Raw genomic sequence first — 11,759 nt, forward strand, 5'->3', positions numbered from 1 at the left:
ACTGATGATGAAAACCATTTTGTCTTTCAGTGCAAATCTTTTGATTTTATTCGTAAAAAAAATGTATTCTTTTTGAAAAGGATGTAGTAAAAAGAGAAAATATGATAATGCTGCTAAGATCGAATGATGAAGATATCATAAAATCATATGCTAAATATATTTCAGAAGCATGGGATTTTCGAAAGAAAATGATAAACAGAAGTTCAGATGCCCAAATATGAGAAAAGCAAAACAAAAAGTAATCTCACAAAATTACGCTGTGACTGTTATTATTCATTTATAGAAAAAAAAGAACCCAACTATTATAGGATATGTTATTTGAAGATAATTTGATAGATGCACATGACTGTGTGTATGTGCATGTAATAATATTTATTCATTTTGGATGGTCAAGCTGACCGATGTTATCAGCTGTTTTATGTTTGTCTCATTTTCTGTACATGCATTATTTGTGTGTGTGATGAGAATATTGATTTATATTATGTTTGTTTGTTTGATCTTATGTCTCCTGATGATGTATTGCTCCCCCCTGTCACAAGGACTGTACAGTCAATGACAGTAAAACATCAAAGCGTCAAAAAGCGTCTCCCTCTCTCTCTCTCTCTCTCTCTCTCTTCGTTTCTTTCCCTTTCCTGTGTTTTATTTGGTTTCTTTCCTGCCTTTGTTGACCTTCATATGCATGTGTGGTCTATTGGAATACGTTTATTGCTAGATTCCGTTACCATGCTTGTCATTCCACTTGGCGGTGCTTGGGTAAGAAAATGTAGTGCAGCTATAATCAGGTTTAGAAAACAGAAAACCAAGACTGAGTTACACGTGAAATGCGATCGAAAGAAATTGAACGTTTTCGCTTTGCTTTTTTCTGTTGTTGTTGTTGTTGTTTTGTTTCTTTTCTCGTCCCTTCTTCTTCTTCTTCTTCTTCTTCTTCTTCTTCTTCTTCTTCATCTTCTTCCTCCTCCTCTTCCTCCTCTTCTTCTTCTTCTTCTTCTCTGTCTATGCCTGTCTGTCTATATGACTCTCCGTCTGTTCTGTCTATCTGTCTGCCTGTCTACCTGCCTCTCTGTCTGTCTGTCTGTCTGTCCGTCCTGTCTATCTGTCTGCCTGCCTCTGTCTGTCTGTCTGTCTGTCAATCTCTCAGTGTGTGCTCCCGTTTGAATATGAGAGCGTGTGTTTTGGGTAAAAAAAAATAATAATAATTTCGATTTGATCAAACTCTTCATCTCTTTGCTGTGACTGATCAAAAATATTTGTTTTTGTATTTGTATTTTGTCTGGTTATACCCAATACCTTCGTGTTTTTGTGAGTTTTTTTTTTTTTTTTTTTTTTTTCCCGAACCACCTTCTTCTTCCATCCAAAGCATTGTTCTTTCTGAAAAAAAAAAAAAAAAAAATCAGCAGCCATTATTCAAAGACCATACATCAGTAATCTTCCCACGTTCCATTTCCACGGTTTTCTGTAGAAAGACATTTCTGTGTTTAATGGTATACGGGTCTGATTGTCTTGTCCATTTTAGTCTTTTGGACAAGTTCACATTAGTTTGTAGTGCTGTGTCTTGAGGTTTTAAGAAAGGACTGGGAAAGATAGCATCTTCGTCACTTCTGTTGTCGTATGTCCTCTGCATGGGTTTGGGTGTGTGTATATCTAACACTGATGTAATGTGTTGACTATTATGTTTTACGTAAATAAAAACAACAACACTTTTCTGGATAGACTGCTATGTAAATGCACATTAATATGATTATGATTGTGATGATGACTATTATCATTATTATCAGTATCATTACTAGTAGTAGGAGAAGTAGGAGTTGTAGTAATAGTTCTACTACTTTTTGAATTATCATCATCATGATCATCACCATCATTATCATCGTCATCATCGTCTTCATCATCACTGCTCTCTCTCCCTCTCTCCCTCCTCTCTCTCTCTCTCTCTCTCTCTCTCTCTCTCTCTCTCTCTCAGTGAAACAGGTGTGACACACACCTCACCTCTCAACCCCCCCTCTCTCTCTATCAGTGAAACAGGTGTGACACAACCTCCCCCTCCCTCTCTCTCTCTCTTTCCGTCTCACTCTCTCCAACATGCTCACTCTTCCATGCCTGTCAACAAAGCAGGGACTTGTACAAGAAGTGAGCTGTTAGTACTATTTTCTGACTAATTTGTCTCGAGTTATTTTTTTTTTCCTAATCTCTTTTTGCTTATCGCTCTCTTACTTCACTACTATACCAGCCACTCTTTATCTCCCTGCCTCCTTTTTTCCTCTCTCTCTCTCTCTCTCCCTCCCTGTGTGTGTGTGTGTGTGTGTGTGTGTGTGTGTGTGTGTGTGCGTGCGTGCGTGCGTGTGTGTGTGTGTGTGTGTGTGTGTGTGTGTGTGTGTTTGGATATGTGTCTTCGTATTTGGTCTCACCTTAGCCATCAAAAATTTTTCTTTCTCCATATCAAACTCCTGTACAGAAAGCAGCCTTGTTTCCATAGGTTCTTTTTTTTCCCAAATTCTATTTACTATGCCCCCAAATCGCCGCCATCGACTGCCGACATGCAAATTGTGAAGACTGTCGATTGTGGTGTTTTTTTTCTAGTATTTGTTTTTTTCTCCCGGAATCACCATTCCTGTGTCTTCTTTACCTCCTCTAAAGCTCTCGAACTGCTGATGATTGGCCAGCCATTATAGATGGGGGAGTATCCTTCAGTAACAACCCTCCGAGCCATCCCTCATCCAGCTACTGTGGAGGAAGTAGTATTCCATGACAATACTCCTTGTATTTCACCCAGGTCTGATTCTGCGGATCTGACCTTTTAATGCGGAAGGGGAAATTGGGAGCAAGTGGTTTGATAAGTTTTTTGCCTCTTGTAGTTGTGTCATGGCCTTCGGCGAATATTCGTGGGCTAGATGCTAGATGGGAACAGGGGATTATCAGGGATGTCTTCGTCTTCGTCAGCACTTTACTGTTAGTATCCACCACATCATCTCGGGTTGGTGGTATGAGAACGCTCAAGTTCCGCTATGCAATCGTCTGGCTGTTCGCATGGTATCTCCAAGTTTTATAAGGAAAGGTAGCAGGGTTGGAATGACGCTCACATAATGGTCCCCTCTCTGGTAAAATCGTCTCTCTGTCTCTTTCTCTGTCTGTCTGTCTGTCTCTGTCTCTGTCTCTCTCTCTCTTCGTTTCTTTCCCTTTCCTGTGTATCATTTGGTTTCTTTCCTGCCTTTGTGACCTTCATATGCACGTGTGGTCTATTGGAATACGTTTATTGCTAGATTCCGTTACCATGCTTGTCATTCCACTTGGCGGTGCTTCGATAAGAAAATGTAGTGCAGCTGTATTCAGGTTTAGAAAACAGAAAACCAAGACTGAGTTACACGTGAAATGCGATCGAAAGAATAGAACGTTTTTGCTTTTGCTTTTTTCTGTTGTTGTAGTTGTTGTTTTTGTTTTGTTTCTTTTCTCGTCATCATCATCATCATCATCATCATCATCTTCTTCTTCTTCTTCTTCTTCTTCTTCTTCTTCTTCTTCTTCTTCTTCTTCTTCTTCTCCTCCTCCTTCTTCTTCTTCTATGCCTGCATTTGTGTCTCTCTCTATCTCTGTATCATTGTCTCTGTCTCTGTATGTCTGACTGTCTTTCTCTATGCCTGTCTGTCTATATGACTCTCCGTCTGTCTGGAATAACGCTCACATAATGGTGCCCTCTCTTGCAAAATCTCTCTCTCTCTTTGTTTCTCTCTCGCTCTCTGTCTCTGTCTGTCTGTCTCTCTATTTCTCTGTATCTCACGCTCTCTCTCTCTCTCTCTCTCTCTCTCTCATTCCAATATATATATATATATATATATATATATATATATATATATATACATCTTTATGTGACCCCCTGTGTGTCGCTGTCTCTCTCTACGAAAACACTTGTAATAATTACCAAGTTGTCGAAAAAAAACCCACTCTCTTAAAGTTCTAAAATTAATTGAGATGTAAACTATCATTTGGTTTCTTTCCTGCCCTTGTGACCTTCATATGCATGTGTTAAACAGGGAAGGGAGCGGCTTGAAAAGATGACAGACTTCCCAAATGAAAGGAGGCTGAGGAAAAGAAACGAGAGAGAGAGAGAGAGAGAGAGAACGAACGAACGAACGAACGAACGATTTATTCAATATAAGGCCATTGCCCCATTTGAAGGGATTAAACAAAAGTAAAGAAGATTTTCTACCTTATATAGTGTTTTGAATATTGTTAACATACAAATAACATACGGACACAAAAATATTGCGTGAAAAAGTAAATACTCAGACTTCAAGAGAAAAACAAGAACAAAACGAACAAGCAACAAAAAGCAATCGTCATTGCCTTACTCTCTGACATCGAACAATTCTGTTGCGTTCTCACGCCACTTCAAAGCTTTCTATATATAGAGAGATAAATTTATCATTATATTTTCATTTTTTTGATGACAAGAGCAATTGTAACGAAAACAGGTTCTGTCTATCGTGATAAATGTGTGGTATAAATTGTGTTGAGGGACAGAGACAGAGACACAGAGAGAAGCAGAGACAGAGTGGTTCAGAGACAGACAAATACAGAGAGAGAGGGAGGGAGGGTGAGAAAAGAAAGAGAGACAGGCAGACAGACAGACATGCAGAGAGAGAGAGAGGGGGGGCAGATATTACATCTTTAATGACACAAAACATAAAACAACTAGATACAATGAAATAAAATGAAATAATAAGAACGACGGATGAGAACGAATATTCCATTAACAGTAACAAAGCAATGAAAAGAACAATTGTTATATAATGACGTACACACACACACACACACACACACACACACACACACACACACACACACACACACACACACACACAGATTCAAACTGAGTCAGACTATGACTTATTCATTTTTGTTCATAGCCCCCATGCGTACAGTGGTCGGCAGTGTCGTTTCGCAATGTCACCACAACTTCCCAAACTGACCTTTCAAAGGCTAATCATCACACGTTTCCCTTTAAACTGAAACGCTCTGTATAGATACGATGCCAAATTGAGTACAGTGTCATAACCATTCGATGCCATCAATAAACACAATCTGAGGAGAAGGAATTTTGTTTTAATGTACCGTCACACATATCGGTGATCGAAATAATTTGTTAGAGTATTAATGTATATTATTTGAGTATTATCGTTTCGGAGAGGAGGGGGAGGGGTATGAATGGTGAGTTGGGGGAAAACCGGGTAAATGGAAACAAAAACAAAATCTGAACAAGCATAGATGTAACATATTTCTTGGGGAAAAATACATATATTAATCACGTGGCTTATGAACCCCATCCTCAATTGATTATTCACACATACACACGCATACACACAGACACACACAGAGACACGTAGACACATGGACACACAGACACACACAGAGACACGCAGACACACACACACGCACACACACACACACACACACACACACACACACACACACACACATCGCAGTCCCTCCCTTGACTCTATACCACTTTGACGTGTGTGGTTTTTTGGGGTTTTTTGTGTGTGCGCGCGCGCGCATGTGTGTGTGTGTGTGTTTGTGGGAGCTGCTTTTTTTTTTTCTTTTTTTTTTTTTTTACTGAAATCACTTCGAAGAATCGTTCCAAAGCAAAAAGAACCTTGTTTTCTTTTTTTTTTCTTTTTTTTCTTTTTTAACAATCAGAGTAAAATGTCAAAGTGACTCAAATGACAAAGGTTATGAGGGGACTGACGAAGTGACTGGTCTGGAGGGATAGAAGATGTCTACAGGATCTGCTGTCTGATGATTGAATCACTGACCCACTCTTGTGAGAGTGTCCGTCATTAGCAATGATTTGATTGTGTACACACAATGATTGGCTTCCTTTTCGATCAGTTTGTTTTGCTGTGCTCTCTCTGTGTGTCTCTCTCTGTCGCTGTCTCCCTCTCCACCTCTCTCTGTACGCCCTCTCGGTCTGTCTGCACAAATAGTAATTGGTTCCTTTCGTCTACTTTTCCATTGCTTTGTGTCTTCTGTTTGTCTGGCTGTCTGTCTCTCTGTCTGTCTGTCCTTCTGTCTTTCACTTCCATCTGTCTCACTCTCAACATCCCTGTCTCCGTCGCTCTCTGTCTCGTTCTCTGTCTCTCTGTCAGTTTGTCTGTCTGTCTGTCTGTCTCTCTCTCTCTCCCCCACCTTCTCTCTCTCTCTCTCTCTCTCTCTCTCTCTCTCTCTCTCTCTCCTTCTCACTCTTCCCTCTTTCGTTTTTGCCTGTATATTGATTACTCATTTTCTCTGAATCATGTTTCTAATGGATCAGTAAGAATGTAAAGAAGAAAAGTTGATCTTCAAATTAGTCACCAAGCTCAATAGGGAATTTGAAGATAATTCATTCTGGACACATATCAAAGGCTTAAAAAAAATCCGTCATATGCTTCTGCGTGACGACAATTGTTAAAAACAATGAGTGTGAACACGCATGTGTCTTGTTTGATGTAATTTTCCGTCGCGATGTTCGACTATGAAAATACAAATGAAATATATAAGTTATTCTGTGCAATTTGTTGTTATATAGATATTTCCTCTTGTTCCTTTCTTTACTTTAACTCTTATTCCATTCCTGTGATAAATGGATGAAAAGAATGAACACCATTGTTTACACGCGTGTCTGCTATTCTAGTAAATCGTGTTTGCGGAGTGGGGAAATAGGGGTGGGTAAACGTTATAAGGAATCTGAGCATAGCGTTACTTCTTAAGCCATCTCCTATCAGTTTTACTCAATCAATCTGAAGTCTGTTTTCCTTCATTTGATTTTCTCTCAGAAGCGGTCTGGTTACCACCCAGCGTGTTTTCCTGCACTCTTTTACCAAATGGTAGACAAACTTTTCAGACAGATTTTCGTCTAGTCATTTGTTATCTTTCGCCCAAATCACCAGCACCAGCTTTGCTTGGTTCCTGGAAAGATTTGCTCTCAAGCGATCCATCTGACGAATGTTTTTGCAGCAGTTATAGTGAACTGGCATGACCCATTTCCTCAGTCTAAATTCATGTAGACTGCCTACAATGTATGTATGTATGTATGCATGTATCTATTATCTATCTTTCTATCTATCTATCTATCTATCTATCCCGTCTGTCTGTCTGTCTCTTTGTCTGATCTGTTCGTATACCTGTTAATTGAACTCAATCACCTGCCAATCATTTTGTTTATATTCATGTTTATCTAAGTATTGATATACATGTACGGGTGTGTGTGAGTGTGTGTGCGTGCGTGCGTGCATGCGTGCGTGTGTTTGAAAATCCAACAAAACGATATCCAAATGATCTACAAAGAAAAAAAGCGCATAGGTGAAGCTGGAAATTCAGCAACATATCATCACGTTCTTGAAATACTGTAGTTTGTCATTTTTGTGCCAGCTTTTCCCCATCAGTCTCAATCCTTTATAACATTTTACTCGGTACTTCCTCCTAAAAGCGTCCAATGTCAGCCAGACGCGTATTGCCGTACCTATGAAAGAGGGTGGACAGAGTGGAAATGGAGAAGTAATGGAATGGAGAGAAGGGGCAGAGAGAGAGAGAGAGAGAGAGAGAGAGAGAGAGAGAGAGTCAGAGAAAGAGAAGAGAAGGATATATATATATATATATATATATATATATATATATATATATATATATATATAAAGAGAGAGAGAGAGAGATGGGGGGAGAAAGAAAGAGAGGGAGAAAGACAAGACAAGACAAGACAAATTGTTTATTATCGAGGATAATAGATAAGCACTGGCGCGCTTTTGCTTTCATCCAGTCCCCGCCCTGAAGCAGGGTCTACACTGCACAAAACCTTATTATGTATGTCATTGCATGCACTACACAATGCTACGTAAGGTCATAGAATGAGAATACTATACTACATAATGGTATAAGCATGGTAAAAATCACACACACACACACACACACACACACACACACACACACACACACACACACACACACACACACACACACACACACACAGGTACAAGCATGGTATCAATAATCGACATTAAAAAATAAAACAAACAAACAAAAAACACTGAACCCCCCCCCCCCCCCCCACACACACACCACACACACACACTCTCTCTCTCTCTCTCTCTCTCACTCTCTCTCGCACATGCTCTCAAGCGATTTCTTGTTTATTGACCAGAGAGAGAGAGAGAAGGAAGGAAGGAAGGAAGGAGAGGGAATGAGAGATTGAGGGAGGGAGACGGAGTTGGGGGGCGCTCAGCAAGGGATGAAAAGAGAGACAGACAGACTGACAGATAGACAGACAGAGACAGAGACTGAGGGGAATCCACAAGAAGAGAGGGAAAGAGTTAGAGTGAGTGATGCTAGGCGAACTTTTCAGATTGCTTTTCGTCTGGTCAGTGTGTTCTCTTTCTCCCCAGTCACCGGCCACGGCTCTGCCCAGTCCCTTGAAGATTTGTTCTTCAGCACTTCATCCACTGAGGATTCAACGGCCATTATAGAGGTGGAACCCCGAAATAAAAGTCTGGCTTCCTCAGTGTGCTTCATTTGTTGTGGGTTTGTGCTTGTATTGTTGAGTGTATTGTGGTTTTGTTTAACTCTCTCCATACGAACAGCGAAAGAGACGACGTTAACAGCGTTTCACCCCAATTACCATCATCAAAATATTGCAAGCGGAAGGCTCTTATACTGAAGAGGTGAATGTTGACAAAGAATACCACAATTCTGACGGCGGAAGCTAAAGGTTGAGTCATTCAGACACCCACTGGACATCCGAGGGGTCTGTGTAGAGGAGAAGAGAGGACTGACCGTACTGAGTGAGTTAAAGTACCGTGTACTCTTTTCTTGTTTTTTGACCAACTGCTATCTCTACCACTATTCATGTTATTGCTATTTTTTTAAAATTAGGTGTTAGTGGTTAGTTTGATTTCAGTCTTTGTGGGTAGGTATTTTGAGGCCAGATCATCTGTTATCTTTCTTTTTAATCCAGATTGATTATCTGTCTATCTACGTATCTATCTATCTTTCTATACATACATATATATATACTCTCCCAAGTGGGTTCATAATTTTTTTTTTTTTTTTTTTGTATCCTGTTTTGAAAGAACCCAAGCAGTCAAACCCCCTTTTTTTAATACTATATATATATATATATATATATATATATATATATATATATATATATATATATATCATATTTGCCTGTCTATCTATATACATATCTATTTGTCTATCGAATCTATGTATTCATGTTATTCAATGATTAAAACTATGAGCTTTTCATCTGGACGAAGATAAAAGGTTCAGATCATTCCTGGTGTCATGTATCATTGTGGTCTTATCCTGGTAGCTAAGCACAAACCTTCCTTTAAAAAAAATAGCATTTGCTATACATACACGCGTGTCTTCCAGTTTCTCCCACAAAATCTGGATACAACAGAAGACATAAAGAAAGCCCCTTTTAAGATTATTCCATTAAGGGAGAGTGAGTGAGAGTGAGAGACAGAGTACACACACACACACACACCACCACCACCACCACCACCCTCCCACCTACAACTACCACCATCACCACCACCACCACTTAACATATACGTGCAATATGTTCGGACAAACACATATCCAATTTTTATCATCTTTCTACAAGGAAATCCAGAAGTCGGTAAATTAAAAGACTATTGCGCTGACGTACTCAGATAATATTTATCACGTGATAAAGTAGGAATGAGTGGGGAGGGGCAAATATAGCATCGAATATGAAATACAAAGGGACTCGCCAGTATCCAAACAACAAAATATAGATCCAGCAATATAACCAATCAGCAACGTCATAGGACTGAACGACAGTCGCATTCTCCGAATTCCATCTCAGGACAAAGTCCTTCGGTCAAATTTCCTTCTCTTTCACTGTCCCCAACCAGTGGAACTCCTTGCCACGTAGATTATGAAACCTGCCTGTCCAATTCCAGCTCAAAAACCAACCTTGAGACCCGTCTATTCAAAAAATGCCTTTGATAAGTTGTTTTAAATATGTATATGCGGATGCATGTATGTTTGTATACCTACATACTTAGTTTGCTATATACATTCCATTTAATATATTCTTTCGAGGCATTGCATTGCCTTGTCATTATAAAATTATGCGTAATGTTTTCTCAAAGGGCACATCCTCGGTAACTGCTACTGCTAAGTCGCGAGTGGATGGATTGCTAGAAGACAGGTCCTCGAGGGTAAAGCAACCAGAGCCGTGCCATTGGTGATGATTTGGGAGAAACAGAACACCACAACTACGCGGAAAGCAATCTGTAAAGTTTGCGCCAACCATCGGTAGAACAAGACAGACGGTGCTCACCGAGACACGCTCAGGGGAAACAGGAACTCCCTGCTCTGTTGGAGAGAGAATCGAATGAGGGAAAATAGACTTCCGATTAATGGGGAAGAAGTGACACAAACAAGACAGGAGGGTGAATTCACGAAAGAAAATGACCCAGTGGAGAACGCCAGGTTACACACACACACACAGAAACACAGACACACACACACGCACACACAGAGAAACACAGATACACAGATACACACACAGACACACAGACACAGACACAGACACACACACACACACACACACACACACACACACACACACACACACACAAGAAAAGATAAAAAAGAAAGAAAAAAAGTTAACGCGCGTGCCCAGTAGACATTGCTTTATTGGAATCTCTGTCCCTGTATCTGTATTGTTTGTCCGTCTGTCTGTTGTCTGTTTGTCTCTTTTTCTCTGTGTCTGTCTGTCTCCTTTGAACTCTTTTGCCCAGAGGGCTCGATGTAAAAAAATATACTTTTTTTTTTAAACACGTGAAACTGCTTATACTGCCACCATCGTGGGATAAGATTCATTTTGTTTCTCTCTCTCTAAGTATCCAAACGATCCAGAAAGCTGTTTAGAATAGTCACCGTAGATGTATCCACGTTAGACAAAACGAAACACTGTTTGGGGTGGTGCAGGGAAAAAAAAACAACAGCAAAAATACAACACAACAACTAAAAGAGATTTGACGCCTGTACAAATCCACATAACACATAACGATGTGAAGACTAAACTGTCGCTTTGACGAGTAGATCAAATCGTATAAACAAAAGATACCGGTAATAAGTCCAAGCCAACATCGATAACCTGTGCTGATGCAACTCTCGAAGGAAGAAAAAAAAGGAATAAGTCTGCTACGTAGTTCATAGCATCAAGGAGACACATCAACTACCATTGGCTGCCCCCAAAATCCTCCCTTGGTGCAGAGATTCCACGGGACACAAGATGTTTTTTCGAGGAACTCAGTGGAGCCGTGGCTGGTGATTTGGGAGAAAGGATAACACAGCGACCAGACGAAAAGCAATCCGGAAAGTTTGCACACTATCGGTAGAGGGAAGACAGACTGGCGACAGGAGGACACGTCGAGTGGCAACCAGACCCTTCTACTGATGGGAGGATCGAAGGAAGGACAATATACCTCAAATAGATGAGGCAGGAATGTTCATAGGACAAGACGGAGCGCTATTTGTGGAGGTGATTCAATAATACATTATTCCCTTGATATATCGATGTTGTTGTTTTTTTGGTTTTTTTTGTTTCTTTTTTTTTTTTTTTTTTTTTTTTACTCATTCCCACATATATACGTACACACGTGCGCGCTCGCGCACACGCATACTGACGCTCACACACACACACACACACACACACACACACACACACACACATAAAAGAAAAGAGAAAAAAA

The sequence above is a fragment of the Babylonia areolata genome, chromosome 23 (assembly GCF_041734735.1).
Source record: "Babylonia areolata isolate BAREFJ2019XMU chromosome 23, ASM4173473v1, whole genome shotgun sequence".
NCBI classification, from domain to species: Eukaryota; Metazoa; Mollusca; class Gastropoda; order Neogastropoda; family Buccinidae; genus Babylonia; species Babylonia areolata.